The sequence below is a fragment of the Mytilus californianus genome, unplaced genomic scaffold (genome assembly GCF_021869535.1).
Source record: "Mytilus californianus isolate M0D057914Y unplaced genomic scaffold, xbMytCali1.0.p SCAF_3, whole genome shotgun sequence".
Classification (NCBI taxonomy): Eukaryota; Metazoa; Mollusca; class Bivalvia; order Mytilida; family Mytilidae; genus Mytilus; species Mytilus californianus.
The window spans coordinates 113,119,136-113,146,101 of NW_026262679.1; the positions used below are offsets into that span (position 1 = coordinate 113,119,136).

A 26,966-nucleotide genomic window follows, 5' to 3' on the forward strand; every position below is an offset into this window, starting at 1 on the left:
AAAACTTGATTAAAGCCAAGTATTTCTTTATTTGGAACAAAGATAAATTTTTAGAAGAGTGCAAATCTAACAAAGACTAATGGGGGAAAACAATGGTAATATTACACCTCTAAAGGTAACTAAGACAAAATCGAACTTGACCTACATTTTATTGTTGTCCATGACATTAGGCAAATTGTATTTAATCGGAGTGGAAAGCAAATTTGAGACAGGACAAAGGGATGGATGGACATATGCATCACCATGGAAGTTGATGAGCTGTAACATAGGTTTTGTCAAAAAAAAAATTCATTTACGAATCTTTCCAAATATTTAGGCTTTAACAAAACAAATAATATATTCATATTGCCGATAACCTGGACATCGGATTTTATCTTCATTAAAACAATAAACATGCATACAAGGATAAGCATAAATACATAAAGAAAATCGTAGCAATTATAATTGATGAAATGCTCTTGCATTTTATTTTATGAGAAATATCAAATAATGGCAAAAATTCTATCATCGACGACCCCGCTGACATGGAACAACCAACTAAAAACTGAAAATGTAGTGGAGAAAAAATTGGAAAATTCCAATACCCAATGCTAGGAAAATTGTCTAAGGAGGTATACTTGAACAGTTTAAAAAAAATCCTTATCATTCAAAACAGACTGCTGGCTAGAAGTGTTAGCTTATAAATTATTTTTCAATGTTATTCCTTGAAACAAGGATTTGTATACAAATCCTTGCTTGAAACGTGGGGAAATTTAATTCTAATGCATCATGGTAAATACCAAACTACTTTTATGCCACTGTAGTACATCATCATAGTATTAGATGAAGACAGATCTGCATCATGAGCAAGGTGTAATTAGAAAAAATATAATTGTACAAAATACATGAAAGTATTGTTGATTCATTTTAATTTCCTGGATACCAGATCTCAGTGTGTTTGTTATAAAAAAAAAAACCTTGATAACTGAAAATGTCCAGTACGGCCCTGCTTGCACATTTTTGTGCGAGGCATACACAAATATTGATTGTAATACTAACAAACTCAATTCAATTAATTCAATGTTTTATGACCGTCTCCTCTCTCGACAATTACAATCGATATTTATACATTGTAAAACAATACTAAATAAAATGAACCATTCTATACAGAATTATAAAGACTATTAAAATGCATAGATATAATACATTAAACAATATGAAATAAAGTACTACATGTATTTACCATATATAAAATTTCAACGCCTTTTTAAATTCAAATAACAGGTTTTAGAACACACATGTATCATATTTACATCTGAGAATAACACATCTGAGAATAAAAACACTAACTTTTGGTTATCATCTAAAGTATTAACATTTTCATTATAAGTTTCAGCAACATAACATAAATGGTTTCTAAAATCTTCATAAAGAGGACATCTTAATAAAACATTAGCTTCGTCTTCAATAAAACTATAACATATATGGCACACGCTAAAACAATAATTTTCATATTTCCCAGTTTAAAAATAAATCCTTAGTGGAGCAACACCACATCTAAATTTGAGAAAAGCACTTCTGTGAATGAAATGCATTCTGACATTAAAAGTTTAACAACATAATTTGTGTCCATATTTTCAGGACAAGATAAAAAGTTCCAGTTTTCAGCACACTTATGCTTAACACTCATTCTATCAGCCCACTAATGAATTTTTGCATTTATCAGACTTCAGCTCATGTTATTTAATCTACACCACAAACGAATAATACTTTTCCACTGCTTATCAAAAATAGGTGGTATTAACTACATACTTGTGCCAAATATAAATAATGCAAACATAATCTTAGTTTGCCGACAGCCCGTCATGCTCGATGGATGCCAGATTGTATTATAAATATTCACAAATTCAATAAATCATTATTATTGCAATGTATATATAATTCAAAATCATACAATTCCTAGGTATATATTATCCCATGGAAGTAAAATATAATACTTCCATGATTTTCCTAAATACACCAAAACCAACTTTTGACTAAATGCACCCCTTCATAGACAGTCAAGGCCGGCCAGGAACAACTAGAGATAAAAAACGATATAATCGATCAAAAAGCTCTAGAAACCTGTGTCAGTGGATGCCAAGTGCGCAATCCCGTCTCCAGGGTCAGGTGCTCTGACCTACACCTTAAAACGTGTGTATTGACAAATCAAAATGCAATATAAAATAAAATTATCAACGTATAATACATTAATACCCAAGTCTCCAGTAACTGCAGCATTTGGTGCATATTTTTCTACTTCTAGAAAATCTACAGGCCCCATTATGTATGGAATTTATACAAGAATATCTTTGTACACCCCATATACCTTTTCATATTCTATTATAGGACAAACCAAACTTTCATATAATTTTACAAATACATCGAAACAAACACCCCCTTAAAGTTTACACTTGGCTATTACCATCCTTAAAGTTCTATTTGCTGAAGATGCAACGGCTTTTGCAGTGATATTATAGTCTAAATGCTTGTTTAAAAGGAGACCAAGTATCATTACTAGAAGACTTTATAGTATGACCATTACAATTAAAAATTACATCATATCTAGGAATAGATGGTGGTCTAAATTGTACAATGTTACTCTTGTTTGTATTAATTGTCATACAATTGTCTTCAAATCATGTAGAAAAAGCATTTACCAAAAGTTGTAGCTCTTTTTCATCGTTTGCTATAACAACATCATCAGCATATAATAAAATACAGTTTTTCATCACCAATATCTATTCCGCAGTCAAAGGACTTAAGAAATGTTAATCATTAATATACAAGTTGAACAAAATGAGCGACAAGGGACATCCTTGTTTCAAGCCAGTGTTTACATCAAACCAGTCTGTGAAATGATCGTTTATTCTTACAGAACATTTGTATAAATTGACTTAATAGCAGAACAAAAAAGTCTGTGCAACACCAATTTTATTTAGTTTATACCATAAAATATCTCTGTGTAGTGTCGTAAGCCTTTTTAAAATCAATATAAAGGCGCAAAAGATTGATTTAGGAAGTGTTTTTCTCACATTTATCAAATTAGTAAGAGTAGATAATTGGTCTATTGTACTACAAAGTTGTCATAAACCATTCTGTTCCTCAACCAGTACATTGTTATCATCTACCCACTGAGCTAATCTATAGTTCAGTATATTACAGTACAATTTGTAAGACACTGATGCAAGGGCGATCCCTCTATAACAAAGGGGGGTCTCTCGCGTCTGACATGTTAGATTTAGGAATATAATTTATAATACATTAATACTTTTAATAGGATATCAACAGGATCCATTAGACTATACTTAACGACACTATCTAATTAAGTGGATTAACCATGTTAGCTATCAGTGATTTTGCAGATCCATTTAACCAAATGTTTTAATGAAGCAGAAATTTATATTTGGAATTTTGTTTTCAAAGTTTTTCTAATTTTCAATTTCCATCCATCAAACTGTGTCAAATACAATTTAATTTTGATACAATAACTTTCCAAAATCGATTTAAAAATTATAAATTATAAAGTTTAAATATTATATATTCACAGTTCAAATGTTCATGCACTGATACTGTTTCTTTTTCAATGACAATAAAATACCAAATGTATATCATTTCAGAATTACATTGACAGTTCCCTTTGAATGACAAAACCATATCCTGAACAAAATAGAAACCACTGATTCCTCCATAGAAAAAAACAAGAAACACCTCAATAAGAACTACCTCAGTAACTCCGAAACCCACTATGTTAAATGTTAGTGAAGATGATACCATGCAAGCAAAATGTACTTCTGAAATGATAATTTGATATTTGCTTAGTCCACAACAAAACTTTTAAGATATACATTAAAGGGTGCATGAACTAAACCATAAGTTAAAGTCAATTTTGTTTGTGTTAATTTGAATTTGATTTTTTTTTAAATTTTTAATTTAAATATATTTAACAAAACTGCATATACATTTTTGTTTTTATCTTACAAAAGCAATGATAGATATAACAGGAAAAAGTATTTCACCAAACTGGGTGTTCTGATTTGGTTACTCAAAAGATGATGCAAAAAGGAAAATACAGAATATTTACAGACTATTCTAATTTATTCATATGTAGATATGGTAACTTGTCAAATTTGAAGATAGTTTCTATTTTAAGATCTTATTTAGAGCTGGCCTTAATTACAACCAACAATTGATCTTTTGGCTATACAATGGAAGTTGCTGGCAAACCAAAACTATCTGATGTATATACATTTTGAACTTGAATTTCAAAAAATCTAAATAAAGTCATATTGTCCAAAATTCAGGTAAATAAGTAAATATCTAAATTGACAATCTACTTTCTTTAATATGAATATTGAAAAAGAGGTTTACAATACATTTTTAATTATGATTGTTATATCATTGTAGACATATTGAGGGCACTTGGCAAATTCTCATCTGATATTTTGAACATTAAAGATTTTTATAATCTTCATCTATAAACTATAATCTTATTTATTCTCTAAAGAATTAAACTGTCTCTTCACGATTCTCAATTTAACATCTTCTGCTGCCATGCTGCACCTTCTACTACTGAAACATCATATAAGTTGCATCTGTAAAAAAAACCCAATCAATTCAGAAATTAAATTGATGCAAGTTTTATGTCAAATCCTAAATTGGAGACTAGTATACTTACAATTACTTTATATTCTTATTAAAAATACACCTCAGTACAGTAAATATTTGAACAAAAGAAATGTTCGACAAATTTGTAATAAAATTTCAAACTGTTGTTCAAGGGGAAAACTGATTTTTGTTACTCAACACATATAAAAAGAGTTAAAAGTACAATTATAATGACCAAATACCTACATGATACGAATCCTCGTGTGCTGTATACCATGAAAGCATCTTCAATCATTGCCTAGGAGTGTAAATTTGCCCAGTAGTTTCAGAGGAGATTTTTGTAAAAGTTAACGGACGACGACGGACTCCAAGTGATGAGAAAAGCTCACTGTGGGCCAGGTGAGCTAATAAACCTAGTTTAAATAAAAAAATTGTAATGAATAAATACGTACATGTGACTAATCCTAATGTGCTATCTACAATGAAACCATTTTCATTGTCGAAGAGTGTAACATATTTAGGCGTTATCTGTAACAAAAACAAAAATTGTAAATTAGTATCAGCTTTAAATAGGGAATATTTGATGTTGCAATCAATTCAGAAATTAATGTGATGCATGTTTTATGTCAAATCCTAAATTGGAGACTAGAATATTTACAATTACTTAACTTATTACAGTAAATATTTGAATAAAAGAAATGTTCGACAAATTTGTAATAAAATTTAAAACTGTTGTTCAACGGGAAAACGGATTTTTGTTACCCAACACATATAAAAAGAGTTAAAAGTACAATTATTATGACCAAATACCTACATGCTACGTATCCAGATGTGTGATCAATCTACCATGCAACCATCTTCATTGTCTTGGAGTGCAACATATTTAGGCTGTATCTATAACAAAACCAAATCATCAATTAGTATCAGCTTCAAATAGAGACTATTGGCTGTTGCAACAATTATAAAATAAATGTCACTCATATTTTATGTCAAATCCTAAATTGGACACAAGAATATTTAAAATTACTACGCATTCATGTTAAAATTTACTTCACTAGATTATAAATTTGAACAAAAGAAATATGTACACTAATTTGAAATAAAATTTTATTTAAGCTGTTGTTCAGGTAAAACTGATATTTATTACCCAACACATATAAACATAGTCTAAAGTACAATTGTAATGACTACCTACATGTTAAACATCCTAATGTGCATCTACCATGAAACCATATTCATTGGGTAGGAGTGGAACATATCTGGGCTGTATCTGTTACATAAGAAAAAATTTAAATTAGCATCAGCTTTAGATAGAGAATATTTAATGGCTGTTAAAAAAATAAAAAAATTAATGTGATTCATGTTTTATGTCAAATCTTAAATTACAGACAATTAATTTACAATTACTCTTTCATTCTTATCAAAATATACCACATTTGAAATTCGAATAAAAGATATTTTAGACCAATCTGTAATAAAATTTTAAGCTATTGTTTCAGTGAAAACAGATTGTTATTGACTTCCAAATATTAACATAGTTTTAAGTACAATTGTAATGACCAAATACTTACATGTTGACTCTTCCTATCTGCCATGAATCCATCTTCTCTGTCTAGGAGTGCAACATATTTAGATGTATCTTTAACAAAAACTATAAATTAATATCAGCTTTAAATACAGACTATTTGCTGTTGCAATTTTTTCAGAATTTAATCTTTGCATGTTGGACAAGAATATTTATAATTACTATACATTCCATTAATAAAATTGAGAATGGAAATGGGGAATGTGTCAAAGAGACAACAACCCGACCATAGAACAGACAACAGCAGAAGGTCACCAACAGGTCTTCAATGTAGCGAGAAATTCCCGCACCCGGAGGCGTCCTTCAGCTCAGTCATTAAGAATATATTTCATTAGAGTATAAATTTGAAGAAATTTTTTTGAGACCAATTTGTAATAAAGTTTCAAATTGGTTGATAATGAAATAGAGCCAGACAAAAAAACTAAATACATTTTACCATAAACACAAGTTATCATACTATGTAATCAGCTCTGCTGGGGGATCTGCTTTTACGAGATTAGCGCCAATTAAATTCATCAATGTTATATCAAAATCTAAAGTTTGCTCTCTGCAGAGGTCTGCTTTTACAAGACCCATTTTAACATAAAGCATCGTTTTGTCAAACTGTTCAGGAAAAAACGGATTTTTATTACCTAACAAACAGAAACATAGTTTTAAGAACAATTGTAATGACCAAATACCTACATGTGCAACATCCTAATGTGTGAAAGCATCTTTCATGGTATAGGAGTGTTACATATTAAGGCTGTATAATCTGTAACAAAAACAAAAATTATTAATTAGTTTACGCTTTAAATCCAGACTCTTTGCTGTTGCAATCAATTCAGAAAATAATGTGATGCATGTTTTATGTTAAATCCCAAAATAGAGAAAAGTATATAATTACAATTACTATACATTCTTATTAAAATATTCAGCATTAGAGTATAAATTTGAATGAAAGAAATTTTAGACCAATTTGTTATAAAGCTTCAATCTGTTGTTTCAGGAAAAAACTGATTTTTATTACCTAACAAATATAAATATAGTTTGAAGGAAAATTGTAATGACCAAATACGTACATGTGACTTATCCTAATGTGCATCTGCAATGGAAGCATCTTTCATGGTATAGGAGTCTTACATATTTAGGCTGTATCTGTAATGAAAACAAAAAAAATAAACATTAATTTCAGCTTTTAATCCAGACTATTTGCTGTTGCAATCAATTCAGAAATTAATGTGATGCATGTTGTAATGTCAGATCCTTAATTGGAGACAAGAATTTTTACAATCGCTATACATTCTTATTAAAATATATCTCATTACAGTGAATATTTCAATAAATGTAATGTAGGACCAATTTGTAATCAAATTTCAAGCTGTTGTTCCAGGAAAAACTGATTTTTATTACCTAACAAATATAAACATAGTTTTAAGAACAATTGTTATGAATAAATACCTACATGTGCAACATCCTAATGTGCTATCTGCAATGGAAGCATCTTTCATGGTATAGGAGTCTTACATATTTAGGCAGTATCTGTACAAAAAAAACAAATATTTTAAATTAGTTTCAGCTTCAAAATCAAAGCTTTTTGCTGTTGCAATCAATTCAGAAATTAATGTGATGCATGTTTTATGTCAAATCCTAAATTGGAGACGTATATTTACAATAACTATACATTCTTATTAAAATATACTTCATAAGAATATAAATAGGAATAAAAGAAATTTTAGACCAATTTGTTATAAAGCTTCAATCTGTTGTTTCAGTGAAAACTGATTTTAATGCCCAACAAATACTAGAGGCTCCAAGGAGCCTGTGTCGCTCACCTGATATTTTTATTTACAATTGATGCATGAAATAATGCAACCGTTATACATTTGCTTTAGTTTCAGAGATACAAGTCAAAAACTGCATTTTCCCCCAATGTTTTATTTTTAGCCATGTCTGACATGTTGGTTGGCAGGCAGGGTCATCGGACACATTTATTAAACTAGATACTCTAGTGATGATTGTGGCCAAGTTTGGTTAAATTTGTCTCAGTTGTTTCAGGAGAGAAGATTTTTGTAAAAGAATACAAAAATTTACGAATAATTGTTAAATTTGACTTTAAAGGGCAATAACTCCTTATTGGGTCAATTGACCATATTGGTCATGTTGACTTCTTTGTAGATCTGACTTTGCTGAACATAATGGCTGTTTACAGTTTATCTTCATCTATAATAATATTCAAGATAACAAAAAGCTGCAAAATTTCCTTAAAATTACTAATTCAGGGGCAGCAACCCAACAATGGGTTGTCTGATTCATCTGACAATTTCAGGGCAGATAGATCTTAACCTGATGAACATTTTTACTCTAGTCAGATTTGCTCTAAATGCTTGAGTTTCAGAGATATAAGCCAAAAACTGCATTTTACCCCTATGTTCTATTTTTAGCCATGTCGGCCATCTTGGTTGGCAGGCAGGGTCATCGGACACATTTTTAAAACTAGATACCCTAGTGATGATTGTGGCCAAGTTTGGTTAAATTTGGCCCAGTAGTTTCAGAGGAGATTTTTGTAAAAGTTAACGGACAACAACGGACGCCAAGTGATGAGAAAAGCTCACTTGGCCCTGTGGGCCAGGTGAGCTAATAAACCAAGTTTAAATAAAAAAATTGTAATGAATAAATACGTACATGTGACTAATCCTAATGTGCTATCTACAATGAAACCATTTTCATTGTCGAAGAGTGTAACATATTTAGGCGCTATCTGTAACAAAAACAAAAATTGTAAATTAGTATCAGCTTTAAATAGGGAATATTTGATGTTGCAATCAATTCAGAAATTAATGTGATGCATGTTTAATGTCAAATCCTAAATTGGAGACTAGAATATTTACAATTACTTAACTTATTACAGTAAATATTTGAATAAAAGAAATGTTCGACAAATTTGTAATAAAATTTCAAACTGTTGTTCAACGGGAAAACTGATTTTTGTTACCCAACACATATAAAAAGAGTTAAAAGTACAATTATAATGACCAAATACCTACATGATACAAATCTTCGTGTGCTGTATACCATGAAAGCATCTTCATTGTCTAGGAGGGTAACATATCTAGTCTGTATCTGTAACAAAAACAAAAACTCTAAATCAGTATCAGCTTTAAATAGAGAATATTGGTTGTTGCAATTAATTCAAAATTAATATGATGCATTTTTGATGAAAAATCCTAATTTGAAGACAAGTATATAAACAATTTCTATACATTATCATTAAAATAATCTTCATAAGAGTATAAATTTGAATTGAAGAAATTTTAAATCAATTTGTAATCAAATCTAATTTAAGCTTCCAGGGAAAACTTATTTTTGTTACCTGCAAACCATATAAACATAGTTTAAAGTACAATTAAAAATACCAAATACCTACATGCTACGTATCCAGATGTGTGATCAATCTACCATGAAACCATCTCCATTGTCTAGGAGTGTAACATATTATGGCTGTATCTATAACAAAACCAAATCATCAATTAGTATCAGCTTCAAATAGAGACTATTGGCTGTTGCAACAATTATAAAATAAATGTCACTCATATTTTATGTCAAATCCTAAATTGGACACAAGAATATTTAAAATTACTACGCATTCATGTTAAAATTTACTTCACTAGATTATAAATTTGAACAAAAGAAATATGTACACTAATTTGAAATAAAATTTTATTTAAGCTGTTGTTCCAGGTAAAACTGATATTTATTACCCAACACATATAAACATAGTCTAAAGTACAATTGTAATGACTACCTACATGTTAAACATCCTAATGTGCATCTACCATGAAACCATATTCATTGGGTAGGAGTGGAACATATCTGGGCTGTATCTGTTACATAAGAAAAAATTTAAATTAGCATCAGCTTTAGATAGAGAATATTTAATGGCTGTTAAAAAAATAAAAAAATTAATGTGATTCATGTTTTATGTCAAATCTTAAATTACGGACAATTAATTTACAATTACTCTTTCATTCTTATTAAGATATACCACATTTGAAATTCGAATAAAAGATATTTTAGACCAATCTGTAAAAAAATTTTAAGCTATTGTTTCAGTGAAAACAGATTTTTATTGACTTCCAAATATTAACATAGTTTTAAGTACAATTGCAAGGACCAAATACTTACATGTTGACTCTTCCTATCTGCCATGAATCCATCTTCTCTGTCTAGGAGTGCAACATATTTAGATGTATCTTTAACAAAAACTATAAATTAATATCAGCTTTAAATACAGACTATTTGCTGTTGCAATTTTTTCAGAATTTAATCTTTGCATGTTGGACAAGAATATTTATAATTACTATACATTCCATTAATAAAATTGAGAATGGAAATGGGGAATGTGTCAAAGAGACAACAACCCGACCATAGAACAGACAACAGCAGAAGGTCACCAACAGGTCTTCAATGTAGCGAGAAATTCCCGCACCCGGAGGCGTCCTTCAGCTCAGTCATTAAGAATATATTTCATTAGAGTATAAATTTGAAGAAATTTTTTTGAGACCAATTTGTAATAAAGTTTCAAATTGGTTGATAATGAAATAGAGCCAGACAAAAAAACTAAATACATTTTACCATAAACACAAATTATCATACTATGTAATCCGCTCTGCTGGGGGATCTGCTTTTACGAGATTAGCGCCCATTAAATTCATCAATGTTATATCAAAATCTAAAGTTTGCTCTCTGCAGAGGTCTGCTTTTACGAGACCCATTTTAACATAAAGCATCGTTTTGTCAAACTGTTCAGGAAAAAACGGATTTTTATTACCTAACAAACATAAACATAGTTTTAAGAACAATTGTAATGACCAAATACCTACATGTGCAACGTCCTAATGTGTGAAAGCATCTTTCATGGTATAGGAGTGTTACATATTAAGGCTGTATAATCTGTAACAAAAACAAAAATTATTAATTAGTTTACGCTTTAAATCCAGACTCTTTGCTGTTGCAATCAATTCAGAAAATAATGTGATGCATGTTTTATGTTAAATCCCAAAATAGAGAAAAGTATATAATTACAATTACTATACGTTCTTATTAAAATATTCAGCATTAGAGTATAAATTTGAATGAAAGAAATTTTAGACCAATTTGTTATAAAGCTTCAATCTGTTGTTTCAGGAAAAAACTGATTTTTATTACCTAACAAATATAAATATAGTTTGAAGGAAAATTGTAATGACCAAATACGTACATGTGACTTATCCTAATGTGCATCTGCAATGGAAGCATCTTTCATGGTATAGGAGTCTTACATATTTAGGCTGTATCTGTAATGAAAACAAAAAAAATAAACATTAATTTCAGCTTTTAATCCAGACTATTTGCTGTTGCAATCAATTCAGAAATTAATGTGATGCATGTTGCAATGTCAAATCCTTAATTTGAGACAAGAATTTTTACAATCACTATACATTCTTATTAAAATATATCTCATTACAGTGAATATTTCAATAAATGTAATGTAGGACCAATTTGTAATCAAATTTCAAGCTGTTGTTCCAGGAAAAACTGATTTTTATTACCTAACAAATATAAACATAGTTTTAAGAACAATTGTTATGAATAAATACCTACATGTGCAACATCCTAATGTGCTATCTGCAATGGAAGCATCTTTCATGGTATAGGAGTCTTATATATTTAGGCAGTATCTGTACAAAAAAAAACAAATATTTTAAATTAGTTTCAGCTTCAAAATCAAAGCTTTTTGCTGTTGCAATCAATTCAGAAATTAATGTGATGCATGTTTTATGTCAAATCCTAAATTGGAGACGTATATTTACAATAACTATACATTCTTATTAAAATATACTTCATAAGAATATAAATAGGAATAAAAGAAATTTTAGACCAATTTGTTATAAAGCTTCAATCTGTTGTTTCAGTGAAAACTGATTTTAATGCCCAACAAATACTAGAGGCTCCAAGGAGCCTGTGTCGCTCACCTGATATTTTTATTTACAATTGATGCATGAAATAATGCAACCGTTATACATTTGCTTTAGTTTCAGAGATACAAGTCAAAAACTGCATTTTCCCCCAAAGTTCTATTTTTAGCCATGTCTGACATGTTGGTTGGCAGGCAGGGTCATCGGACACATTTATTAAACTAGATACCCTAGTGATGATTGTGGCCAAGTTTGGTTAAATTTGTCTCAGTTGTTTCAGGAGAGAAGATTTTTGTAAAAGAATACAAAAATTTACGAATAATTGTTAAATTTGACTTTAAAGGGCAATAACTCCTTATGGGGTCAATTGACCATATTGGTCATGTTGACTTCTTTGTAGATCTGACTTTGCTGAACATAATGGCTGTTTACAGTTTATCTTCATCTATAATAATATTCAAGATAACAAAAAGCTGCAAAATTTCCTTAAAATTACTAATTCAGGGGCAGCAACCCAACAACGGGTTGTCTGATTCATCTGACAATTTCAGGGCAGATAGATCTTAACCTGATGAACATTTTTACTCTAGTCAGATTTGCTCTAAATGCTTGAGTTTCAGAGATATAAGCCAAAAACTGCATTTTACCCCTATGTTCTATTTTTAGCCATGTCGGCCATCTTGGTTGGCAGGCGGGGTCATCGGACACATTTTTAAAACTAGATACCCTAGTGATGATTGTGGCCAAGTTTGGTTAAATTTGGCCCAGTAGTTTCAGAGGAGATTTTTGTAAAAGTTAACGGACGACGACGGACGCCAAGTGATGAGAAAAGCTCACTTGCAGGTGAGCTAATAAACCTAGTTTAAATAAAAAAATTGTAATGAATAAATACGTACATGTGACTAATCCTAATGTGCTATCTACAATGAAACCATTTTCATTGTCGAAGAGTGTAACATATTTAGGCGTTATCTGTAACAAAAACAAAAATTGTAAATTAGTATCAGCTTTAAATAGGGAATATTTGATGTTGCAATCAATTCAGAAATTAATGTGATGCATGTTTAATGTCAAATCCTAAATTGGAGACTAGAATATTTACAATTACTTAACTTATTACAGTAAATATTTGAATAAAAGAAATGTTCGACAAATTTGTAATAAAATTTCAAACTGTTGTTCAACGGGAAAACTGATTTTTGTTACCCAACACATATAAAAAGAGTTAAAAGTACAATTATAATGACCAAATACCTACATGATACAAATCTTCGTGTGCTGTATACCATGAAAGCATCTTCATTGTCTAGGAGGGTAACATATCTAGTCTGTATCTGTAACAAAAAACAAAAACTCTAAATCAGTATCAGCTTTAAATAGAGAACATTGGTTGTTGCAATTAATTCAAAATTAATATGATGCATTTTTGATGAAAAATCCTAATTTGAAGACAAGTATATAAACAATTTCTATACATTATCATTAAAATAATCTTCATAAGAGTATAAATTTGAATTGAAGAAATTTGTAATCAATTTGTAATCAAATCTAATTTAAGCTTCCAGGGAAAACTTATTTTTGTTACCTGCAAACCATTTTAACATAGTTTAAAGTACAATTGAAAAAACCAAATACCTACATGCTACGTATCCAGATGTGTGATCAATCTACCATGAAACCATCTTCATTGTCTAGGAGTGTAACATATTATGGCTGTATCTATAACAAAACCAAATCATCAATTAGTATCAGCTTCAAATAGAGACTATTGGCTGTTGCAACAATTATAAAATAAATGTCACTCATATTTTATATCAAATCCTAAATTGGACACAAGAATATTTAAAATTACTACGCATTCATGTTAAAATTTACTTCACTAGATTATAAATTTGAACAAAAGAAATATGTACACTAATTTGAAATAAAATTTTATTTAAGCTGTTGTTCCAGGTAAAACTGATATTTATTACCCAACACATATAAACATAGTCTAAAGTACAATTGTAATGACTACCTACATGTTAAACATCCTAATGTGCATCTACCATGAAACCATATTCATTGGGTAGGAGTGGAACATATCTGGGCTGTATCTGTTACATAAGAAAAAATTTAAATTAGCATCAGCTTTAGATAGAGAATATTTAATGGCTGTTAAAAAAATAAAAAAATTAATGTGATTCATGTTTTATGTCAAATCTTAAATTACGGACAATTAATTTACAATTACTCTTTCATTCTTATTAAAATATACCACATTTGAAATTCGAATAAAAGATATTTTAGACCAATCTGTAAAAAAATTTTAAGCTATTGTTTCAGTGAAAACAGATTTTTATTGACTTCCAAATATTAACATAGTTTTAAGTACAATTGTAATGACCAAATACTTACATGTTGACTCTTCCTATCTGCCATGAATCCATCTTCTCTGTCTAGGAGTGCAACATATTTAGATGTATCTTTAACAAAAACTATAAATTAATATCAGCTTTAAATACAGACTATTTGCTGTTGCAATTTTTTCAGAATTTAATCTTTGCATGTTGGACAAGAATATTTATAATTACTATACATTCCATTAATAAAATTGAGAATGGAAATGGGGAATGTGTCAAAGAGACAACAACCCGACCATAGAACAGACAACAGCAGAAGGTCACCAACAGGTCTTCAATGTAGCGAGAAATTCCCGCACCCGGAGGCGTCCTTCAGCTCAGTCATTAAGAATATATTTCATTAGAGTATAAATTTGAAGAAATTTTTTTGAGACCAATTTGTAATAAAGTTTCAAATTGGTTGATAATGAAATAGAGCCAGACAAAAAAACTAAATACATTTTACCATAAACACAAGTTATCATACTATGTAATCAGCTCTGCTGGGGATCTGCTTTTACGAGATTAGCGCCCATTAAATTCATCAATGTTATATCAAAATCTAAAGTTTGCTCTCTGCAGAGGTCTGCTTTTACGAGACCCATTTTAACATAAAGCATCGTTTTGTCAAACTGTTCAGGAAAAAACGGATTTTTATTACCTAACAAACATAAACATAGTTTTAAGAACAATTGTAATGACCAAATACCTACATGTGCAACATCCTAATGTGTGAAAGCATCTTTCATGGTATAGGAGTGTTACATATTAAGGCTGTATAATCTGTAACAAAAACAAAAATTATTAATTAGTTTACGCTTTAAATCCAGACTCTTTGCTGTTGCAATCAATTCAGAAAATAATGTGATGCATGTTTTATGTTAAATCCCAAAATAGAGAAAAGTATATAATTACAATTACTATACATTCTTATTAAAATATTCAGCATTAGAGTATAAATTTGAATGAAAGAAATTTTAGACCAATTTGTTATAAAGCTTCAATCTGTTGTTTCAGGAAAAAACTGATTTTTATTACCTAACAAATATAAATATAGTTTGAAGGAAAATTGTAATGACCAAATACGTACATGTGACTTATCCTAATGTGCATCTGCAATGGAAGCATCTTTCATGGTATAGGAGTCTTACATATTTAGGCTGTATCTGTAATGAAAACAAAAAAAATAAACATTAATTTCAGCTTTTAATCCAGACTATTTGCTGTTGCAATCAATTCAGAAATTAATGTGATGCATGTTGTAATGTCAGATCCTTAATTGGAGACAAGAATTTTTACAATCACTATACATTCTTATTAAAATATATCTCATTACAGTGAATATTTCAATAAATGTAATGTAGGACCAATTTGTAATCAAATTTCAAGCTGTTGTTCCAGGAAAAACTGATTTTTATTACCTAACAAATATAAACATAGTTTTAAGAACAATTGTTATGAATAAATACCTACATGTGCAACATCCTAATGTGCTATCTGCAATGGAAGCATCTTTCATGGTATAGGAGTCTTACATATTTAGGCAGTATCTGTACAAAAAAAACAAATATTTTAAATTAGTTTCAGCTTCAAAATCAAAGCTTTTTGCTGTTGCAATCAATTCAGAAATTAATGTGATGCATGTTTTATGTCAAATCCTAAATTGGAGACGTATATTTACAATAACTATACATTCTTATTAAAATATACTTCATAAGAATATAAATAGGAATAAAAGAAATTTTAGACCAATTTGTTATAAAGCTTCAATCTGTTGTTTCAGTGAAAACTGATTTTAATGCCCAACAAATACTAGAGGCTCCAAGGAGCCTGTGTCGCTCACCTGATATTTTTATTTACAATTGATGCATGAAATAATGCAACCGTTATACATTTGCTTTAGTTTCAGAGATACAAGTCAAAAACTGCATTTTCCCCCAATGTTCTATTTTTAGCCATGTCTGACATGTTGGTTGGCAGGCAGGGTCATCGGACACATTTATTAAACTAGATACCCTAGTGATGATTGTGGCCAAGTTTGGTTAAATTTGTCTCAGTTGTTTCAGGAGAGAAGATTTTTGTAAAAGAATACAAAAATTTACGAATAATTGTTAAATTTGACTTTAAAGGGCAATAACTCCTTATTGGGTCAATTGACCATATTGGTCATGTTGACTTCTTTGTAGATCTGACTTTGCTGAACATAATGGCTGTTTACAGTTTATCTTCATCTATAATAATATTCAAGATAACAAAAAGCTGCAAAATTTCCTTAAAATTACTAATTCAGGGGCAGCAACCCAACAATGGGTTGTCTGATTCATCTGACAATTTCAGGGCAGATAGATCTTAACCTGATGAACATTTTTACTCTAGTCAGATTTGCTCTAAATGCTTGAGTTTCAGAGATATAAGCCAAAAACTGCATTTTACCCCTATGTTCTATTTTTAGCCATGTCGGCCATCTTGGTTGGCAGGCAGGGTCATCGGACACATTTTTAAAACTAGATACCCTAGTGATGATTGTGGCCAAGTTTGGTTAAATTTGGCCCAGTAGTTTCAGAGGAGATTTTTGTAAAAGTTAACGGACAACGACGGACGCCAAGTGATGAGAAAAGCTCACTTGGCCCTGTGGGCCAGGTGAGCTAATAAACCTAGTTTAAATAAAAAAATTGTAATGAATAAATACGTACATGTGACTAATCCTAATGTGCTATCTACAATGAAACCATTTTCATTGTCGAAGAGTGTAACATATTTAGGCGCTATCTGTAACAAAAACAAAAATTGTAAATTAGTATCAGCTTTAAATAGGGAATATTTGATGTTGCAATCAATTCAGAAATTAATGTGATGCATGTTTAATGTCAAATCCTAAATTGGAGACTAGAATATTTACAATTACTTAACTTATTACAGTAAATATTTGAATAAAAGAAATGTTCGACAAATTTGTAATAAAATTTCAAACTGTTGTTCAAAGGGAAAACTGATTTTTGTTACCCAACACATATAAAAAGAGTTAAAAGTACAATTATAATGACCAAATACCTACATGATACAAATCTTCGTGTGCTGTATACCATGAAAGCATCTTCATTGTCTAGGAGGGTAACATATCTAGTCTGTATCTGTAACAAAAACAAAAACTCTAAATCAGTATCAGCTTTAAATAGAGAATATTGGTTGTTGCAATTAATTCAAAATTAATATGATGCATTTTTGATGAAAAATCCTAATTTGAAGACAAGTATATAAACAATTTCTATACATTATCATTAAAATAATCTTCATAAGAGTATAAATTTGAATTGAAGAAATTTTAAATCAATTTGTAATCAAATCTAATTTAAGCTTCCAGGGAAAACTTATTTTTGTTACCTGCAAACCATATAAACATAGTTTAAAGTACAATTAAAAATACCAAATACCTACATGCTACGTATCCAGATGTGTGATCAATCTACCATGAAACCATCTTCATTGTCTAGGAGTGTAACATATTATGGCTGTATCTATAACAAAACCAAATCATCAATTAGTATCAGCTTCAAATAGAGACTATTGGCTGTTGCAACAATTATAAAATAAATGTCACTCATATTTTATGTCAAATCCTAAATTGGACACAAGAATATTTAAAATTACTACGCATTCATGTTAAAATTTACTTCACTAGATTATAAATTTGAACAAAAGAAATATGTACACTAATTTGAAATAAAATTTTATTTAAGCTGTTGTTCCAGGTAAAACTGATATTTATTACCCAACACATATAAACATAGTCTAAAGTACAATTGTAATGACTACCTACATGTTAAACATCCTAATGTGCATCTACCATGAAACCATATTCATTGGGTAGGAGTGGAACATATCTGGGCTGTATCTGTTACATAAGAAAAAATTTAAATTAGCATCAGCTTTAGATAGAGAATATTTAATGGCTGTTAAAAAAATAAAAAAATTAATGTGATTCATGTTTTATGTCAAATCTTAAATTACGGACAATTAATTTACAATTACTCTTTCATTCTTATTAAAATATACCACATTTGAAATTCGAATAAAAGATATTTTAGACCAATCTGTAAAAAAATTTTAAGCTATTGTTTCAGTGAAAACAGATTTTTATTGACTTCCAAATATTAACATAGTTTTAAGTACAATTGTAAGGACCAAATACTTACATGTTGACTCTTCCTATCTGCCATGAATCCATCTTCTCTGTCTAGGAGTGCAACATATTTAGATGTATCTTTAACAAAAACTATAAATTAATATCAGCTTTAAATACAGACTATTTGCTGTTGCAATTTTTTCAGAATTTAATCTTTGCATGTTGGACAAGAATATTTATAATTACTATACATTCCATTAATAAAATTGAGAATGGAAATGGGGAATGTGTCAAAGAGACAACAACCCGACCATAGAACAGACAACAGCAGAAGGTCACCAACAGGTCTTCAATGTAGCGAGAAATTCCCGCACCCGGAGGCGTCCTTCAGCTCAGTCATTAAGAATATATTTCATTAGAGTATAAATTTGAAGAAATTTTTTTGAGACCAATTTGTAATAAAGTTTCAAATTGGTTGATAATGAAATAGAGCCAGACAAAAAAACTAAATACATTTTACCATAAACACAAGTTATCATACTATGTAATCAGCTCTGCTGGGGGATCTGCTTTTACGAGATTAGCGCCCATTAAATTCATCAATGTTATATCAAAATCTAAAGTTTGCTCTCTGCAGAGGTCTGCTTTTACGAGACCCATTTTAACATAAAGCATCGTTTTGTCAAACTGTTCAGGAAAAAACAGATTTTTATTACCTAACAAACATAAACATAGTTTTAAGAACAATTGTAATGACCAAATACCTACATGTGCAACATCCTAATGTGTGAAAGCATCTTTCATGGTATAGGAGTGTTACATATTAAGGCTGTATAATCTGCAACAAAAACAAAAATTATTAATTAGTTTACGCTTTAAATCCAGACTCTTTGCTGTTGCAATCAATTCAGAAAATAATGTGATGCATGTTTTATGTTAAATCCCAAAATAGAGAAAAGTATATAATTACAATTACTATACGTTCTTATTAAAATATTCAGCATTAGAGTATAAATTTGAATGAAAGAAATTTTAGACCAATTTGTTATAAAGCTTCAATCTGTTGTTTCAGGAAAAAACTGATTTTTATTACCTAACAAATATAAATATAGTTTGAAGGAAAATTGTAATGACCAAATACGTACATGTGACTTATCCTAATGTGCATCTGCAATGGAAGCATCTTTCATGGTATAGGAGTCTTACATATTTAGGCTGTATCTGTAATGAAAACAAAAAAAATAAACATTAATTTCAGCTTTTAATCCAGACTATTTGCTGTTGCAATCAATTCAGAAATTAATGTGATGCATGTTGTAATGTCAAATCCTTAATTGGAGACAAGAATTTTTACAATCACTATACATTCTTATTAAAATATATCTCATTACAGTGAATATTTCAATAAATGTAATGTAGGACCAATTTGTAATCAAATTTCAAGCTGTTGTTCCAGGAAAAACTGATTTTTATTACCTAACAAATATAAACATAGTTTTAAGAACAATTGTTATGAATAAATACCTACATGTGCAACATCCTAATGTGCTATCTGCAATGGAAGCATCTTTCATGGTATAGGAGTCTTACATATTTAGGCAGTATCTGTACAAAAAAAAACAAATATTTTAAATTAGTTTCAGCTTCAAAATCAAAGCTTTTTGCTGTTGCAATCAATTCAGAAATTAATGTGATGCATGTTTTATGTCAAATCCTAAATTGGAGACGTATATTTACAATAACTATACATTCTTATTAAAATATACTTCATAAGAATATAAATAGGAATAAAAGAAATTTTAGACCAATTTGTTATAAAGCTTCAATCTGTTGTTTTAGTGAAAACTGATTTTAATGCCCAACAAATACTAGAGGCTCCAAGGAGCCTGTGTCGCTCACCTGATATTTTTATTTACAATTGATGCATGAAATAATGCAACCGTTATACATTTGCTTTAGTTTCAGAGATACAAGTCAAAAACTGCATTTTCCCCCAAAGTTCTATTTTTAGCCATGTCTGACATGTTGGTTGGCAGGCAGGGTCATCGGACACATTTATTAAACTAGATACCCTAGTGATGATTGTGGCCAAGTTTGGTTAAATTTGTCTCAGTTGTTTCAGGAGAGAAGATTTTTGTAAAAGAATACAAAAATTTACGAATAATTGTTAAATTTGACTTTAAAGGGCAATAACTCCTTATGGGGTCAATTGACCATATTGGTCATGTTGACTTCTTTGTAGATCTGACTTTGCTGAACATAATGGCTGTTTACAGTTTATCTTCATCTATAATAATATTCAAGATAACAAAAAGCTGCAAAATTTCCTTAAAATTACTAATTCAGGGGCAGCAACCCAACAACGGGTTGTCTGATTCATCTGACAATTTCAGGGCAGATAGATCTTAACCTGATGAACATTTTTACTCAGTCAGATTTGCTCTAAATGCTTGAGTTTCAGAGATATAAGCCAAAAACTGCATTTTACCCCTATGTTCTATTTTTAGCCATGTCAGCCATCTTGGTTGGCAGGCGGGGTCATCGGACACATTTTTAAAACTAGATACCCTAGTGATGATTGTGGCCAAGTTTGGTTAAATTTGGCCCAGTAGTTTCAGAGGAGATTTTTGTAAAAGTTAACGGACGACGACGGACGCCAAGTGATGAGAAAAGCTCACTTGCAGGTGAGCTAATAAACCTAGTTTAAATAAAAAAATTGTAATGAATAAATACGTACATGTGACTAATCCTAATGTGCTATCTACAATGAAACCATTTTCATTGTCGAAGAGTGTAACATATTTAGGCGTTATCTGTAACAAAAACAAAAATTGTAAATTAGTATCAGCTTTAAATAGGGAATATTTGATGTTGCAATCAATTCAGAAATTAATGTGATGCATGTTTAATGTCAAATCCTAAATTGGAGACTAGAATATTTACAATTACTTAACTTATTACAGTAAATATTTGAATAAAAGAAATGTTCGACAAATTTGTAATAAAATTTCAAACTGTTGTTCAACGGGAAAACTGATTTTTGTTACCCAACACATATAAAAAGAGTTAAAAGTACAATTATAATGACCAAATACCTACATGATACAAATCTTCGTGTGCTGTAAACCAAGAAAGCATCTTCATTGTCTAGGAGGGTAACATATCTAGTCTGTATCTGTAACAAAAAACAAAAACTCTAAATCAGTATCAGCTTTAAATAGAGAATATTGGTTGTTGCAATTAATTCAAAATTAATATGATGCATTTTTGATGAAAAATCCTAATTTCAAGACAAGTATATAAACAATTTCTATACATTATCATTAAAATAATCTTCATAAGAGTATAAATTTGAATTGAAGAAATTTGTAATCAATTTGTAATCAAATCTAATTTAAGCTTCCAGGGAAAACTTATTTTTGTTACCTGCAAACCATTTTAACATAGTTTAAAGTACAATTAAAAATACCAAATACCTACATGCTACGTATCCAGATGTGTGATCAATCTACCATGAAACCATCTTCATTGTCTAGGAGTGTAACATATTATGGCTGTATCTATAACAAAACCAAATCATCAATTAGTATCAGCTTCAAATAGAGACTATTGGCTGTTGCAACAATTATAAAATAAATGTCACTCATATTTTATGTCAAATCCTAAATTGGACACAAGAATATTTAAAATTACTACGCATTCATGTTAAAATTTACTTCACTAGATTATAAATTTGAACAAAAGAAATATGTACACTAATTTGAAATAAAATTTTATTTAAGCTGTTGTTCCAGGTAAAACTGATATTTATTACCCAACACATATAAACATAGTCTAAAGTACAATTGTAATGACTACCTACATGTTAAACATCCTAATGTGCATCTACCATGAAACCATATTCATTGGGTAGGAGTGGAACATATCTGGGCTGTATCTGTTACATAAGAAAAAATTTAAATTAGCATCAGCTTTAGATAGAGAATATTTAATGGCTGTTAAAAAAATAAAAAAATTAATGTGATTCATGTTTTATGTCAAATCTTAAATTACGGACAATTAATTTACAATTACTCTTTCATTCTTATTAAAATATACCACATTTGAAATTTGAATAAAAGATATTTTAGACCAATCTGTAAAAAAATTTTAAGCTATTGTTTCAGTGAAAACAGATTTTTATTGACTTCCAAATATTAACATAGTTTTAAGTACAATTGTAATGACCAAATACTTACATGTTGACTCTTCCTATCTGCCATGAATCCATCTTCTCTGTCTAGGAGTGCAACATATTTAGATGTATCTTTAACAAAAACTATAAATTAATATCAGCTTTAAATACAGACTATTTGCTGTTGCAATTTTTTCAGAATTTAATCTTTGCATGTTGGACAAGAATATTTATAATTACTATACATTCCATTAATAAAATTGAGAATGGAAATGGGGAATGTGTCAAAGAGACAACAACCCGACCATAGAACAGACAACAGCAGAAGGTCACCAACAGGTCTTCAATGTAGCGAGAAATTCCCGCACCCGGAGGCATCCTTCAGCTCAGTCATTAAGAATATATTTCATTAGAGTATAAATTTGAAGAAATTTTTTTGAGACCAATTTGTAATAAAGTTTCAAATTGGTTGATAATGAAATAGAGCCAGACAAAAAAACTAAATACATTTTACCATAAACACAAGTTATCATACTATGTAATCAGCTCTGCTGGGGGATCTGCTTTTACGAGATTAGCGCCCATTAAATTCATCAATGTTATATCAAAATCTAAAGTTTGCTCTCTGCAGAGGTCTGCTTTTACGAGACCCATTTTAACATAAAGCATCGTTTTGTCAAACTGTTCAGGAAAAAACGGATTTTTATTACCTAACAAACATAAACATAGTTTTAAGAACAATTGTAATGACCAAATACCTACATGTGCAACATCCTAATGTGTGAAAGCATCTTTCATGGTATAGGAGTGTTACATATTAAGGCTGTATAATCTGTAACAAAAACAAAAATTATTAATTAGTTTACGCTTTAAATCCAGACTCTTTGCTGTTGCAATCAATTCAGAAAATAATGTGATGCATGTTTTATGTTAAATCCCAAAATAGAGAAAAGTATATAATTACAATTACTATACGTTCTTATTAAAATATTCAGCATTAGAGTATAAATTTGAATGAAAGAAATTTTAGACCAATTTGTTATAAAGCTTCAATCTGTTGTTTCAGGAAAAAACTGATTTTTATTACCTAACAAATATAAATATAGTTTGAAGGAAAATTGTAATGACCAAATACGTACATGTGACTTATCCTAATGTGCATCTGCAATGGAAGCATCTTTCATGGTATAGGAGTCTTAGATATTTAGGCTGTATCTGTAATGAAAACAAAAAAAAATAAACATTAATTTCAGCTTTTAATCCAGACTATTTGCTGTTGCAATCAATTCAGAAATTAATGTGATGCATGTTGTAATGTCAAATCCTTAATTGGAGACAGAATTTTTACAATCACTATACATTCTTATTAAAATATATCTCATTACAGTGAATATTTCAATAAATGTAATGTAGGACCAATTTGTAATCAAATTTCAAGCTGTTGTTCCAGGAAAAACTGATTTTTATTACCTAACAAATATAAACATAGTTTTAAGAACAATTGTTATGAATAAATACCTACATATGCAACATCCTAATGTGCTATCTGCAATGGAAGCATCTTTCATGGTATAGGAGTCTTACATATTTAGGCAGTATCTGTACAAAAAAAACCAAATATTTTAAATTAGTTTCAGCTTCAAAATCAAAGCTTTTTGCTGTTGCAATCAATTCAGAAATTAATGTGATGCATGTTTTATGTCAAATCCTAAATTGGAGACGTATATTTACAATAACTATACATTCTTATTAAAATATACTTCATAAGAATATAAATAGGAATAAAAGAAATTTTAGACCAATTTGTTATAAAGCTTCAATCTGTTGTTTCAGTGAAAACTGATTTTAATGCCCAACAAATACTAGAGGCTCCAAGGAGCCTGTGTCGCTCACCTGATATTTTTATTTACAATTGATGCATGAAATAATGCAACCGTTATACATTTGCTTTAGTTTCAGAGATACAAGTCAAAAACTGCATTTTCCCCCAAAGTTCTATTTTTAGCCATGTCTGACATGTTGGTTGGCAGGCAGGGTCATCGGACACATTTATTAAACTAGATACCCTAGTGATGATTGTGGCCAAGTTTGGTTAAATTTGTCTCAGTTGTTTCAGGAGAGAAGATTTTTGTAAAAGAATACAAAAATTTACGAATAATTGTTAAATTTGACTTTAAAGGGCAATAACTCCTTATGGGGTCAATTGACCATATTGGTCATGTTGACTTCTTTGTAGATCTGACTTTGCTGAACATAATGGCTGTTTACAGTTTATCTTCATCTATAATAATATTCAAGATAACAAAAAGCTGCAAAATTTCCTTAAAATTACTAATTCAGGGGCAGCAACCCAACAACGGGTTGTCTGATTCATCTGACAATTTCAGGGCAGATAGATCTTAACCTGATGAACATTTTTACTCTAGTCAGATTTGCTCTAAATGCTTGAGTTTCAGAGATATAAGCCAAAAACTGCATTTTACCCCTATGTTCTATTTTTAGCCATGTCAGCCATCTTGGTTGGCAGGCGGGGTCATCGGACACATTTTTAAAACTAGATACCCTAGTGATGATTGTGGCCAAGTTTGGTTAAATTTGGCCCAGTAGTTTCAGAGGAGATTTTTGTAAAAGTTAACGGACGACGACGGACGCCAAGTGATGAGAAAAGCTCACTTGCAGGTGAGCTAATAAACCTAGTTTAAATAAAAAAATTGTAATGAATAAATACGTACATGTGACTAATCCTAATGTGCTATCTACAATGAAACCATTTTCATTGTCGAAGAGTGTAACATATTTAGGCGTTATCTGTAACAAAAACAAAAATTGTAAATTAGTATCAGCTTTAAATAGGGAGTATTTGATGTTGCAATCAATTCAGAAATTAATGTGATGCATGTTTAATGTCAAATCCTAAATTGGAGACTAGAATATTTACAATTACTTAACTTATTACAGTAAATATTTGAATAAAAGAAATGTTCGACAAATTTGTAATAAAATTTCAAACTGTTGTTCAACGGGAAAACTGATTTTTGTTACCCAACACATATAAAAAGAGTTAAAAGTACAATTATAATGACCAAATACCTACATGATACAAATCTTCGTGTGCTGTAAACCAAGAAAGCATCTTCATTGTCTAGGAGGGTAACATATCTAGTCTGTATCTGTAACAAAAAACAAAAACTCTAAATCAGTATCAGCTTTAAATAGAGAATATTGGTTGTTGCAATTAATTCAAAATTAATATGATGCATTTTTGATGAAAAATCCTAATTTGAAGACAAGTATATAAACAATTTCTATACATTATCATTAAAATAATCTTCATAAGAGTATAAATTTGAATTGAAGAAATTTGTAATCAATTTGTAATCAAATCTAATTTAAGCTTCCAGGGAAAACTTATTTTTGTTACCTGCAAACCATTTTAACATAGTTTAAAGTACAATTAAAAATACCAAATACCTACATGCTACGTATCCAGATGTGTGATCAATCTACCATAAAACCATCTTCATTGTCTAGGAGTGTAACATATTATGGCTGTATCTATAACAAAACCAAATCATCAATTAGTATCAGCTTCAAACAGAGACTATTGGCTGTTGCAACAATTATAAAATAAATGTCACTCATATTTTATGTCAAATCCTAAATTGGACACAAGAATATTTAAAATTACTACGCATTCATGTTAAAATTTACTTCACTAGATTATAAATTTGAACAAAAGAAATATGTACACTAATTTGAAATAAAATTTTATTTAAGCTGTTGTTCCAGGTAAAACTGATATTTATTACCCAACACATATAAACATAGTCTAAAGTACAATTGTAATGACTACCTACATGTTAAACATCCTAATGTGCATCTACCATGAAACCATATTCATTGGGTAGGAGTGGAACATATCTGGGCTGTATCTGTTACATAAGAAAAAATTTAAATTAGCATCAGCTTTAGATAGAGAATATTTAATGGCTGTTAAAAAAATAAAAAAATTAATGTGATTCATGTTTTATGTCAAATCTTAAATTACGGACAATTAATTTACAATTACTCTTTCATTCTTATTAAAATATACCACATTTGAAATTCGAATAAAAGATATTTTAGACCAATCTGTAAAAAA

The 26,966-nt window shown here is 29.7% G+C and overlaps 1 long non-coding RNA gene across 16 annotated transcripts in view; it reads right to left on the reverse strand.

Annotated features, from left to right (window-relative positions):
• Window positions 1–339: 339 nt before the first annotated feature.
• Window positions 340–26,966, reverse strand: part of LOC127735863 (uncharacterized) — a 100,619-nt gene continuing 73,992 nt past the window's right edge. For 4 of the 16 annotated variants that reach the window (XR_007998622.1, XR_007998624.1, XR_007998623.1 and 1 more), the window contains exons 3-12: window positions 17,584–17,659; window positions 17,222–17,297; window positions 16,002–16,078; window positions 15,619–15,694; window positions 11,074–11,143; window positions 10,376–10,443; window positions 5,822–5,896; window positions 5,441–5,520; window positions 5,079–5,154; window positions 340–4,613 (exon numbers count right to left, since the gene is read on the reverse strand). This is a non-coding gene — a long non-coding RNA (uncharacterized LOC127735863). Of the gene's footprint in view, window positions 4,614–5,078; window positions 5,155–5,440; window positions 5,521–5,821; window positions 5,897–6,197; window positions 6,266–9,999; window positions 10,075–10,375; window positions 10,444–11,073; window positions 11,144–11,450; window positions 11,527–15,618; window positions 15,695–16,001; window positions 16,079–17,221; window positions 17,298–17,583; window positions 17,660–17,963; window positions 18,044–18,345; window positions 18,421–18,721; window positions 18,808–20,179; window positions 20,257–22,131; window positions 22,212–22,513; window positions 22,603–26,682; window positions 26,772–26,966 lie in introns of those variants that run through there. The other 12 variants (XR_007998621.1, XR_007998619.1, XR_007998613.1 and 9 more) reach the window with 11 other exon arrangements.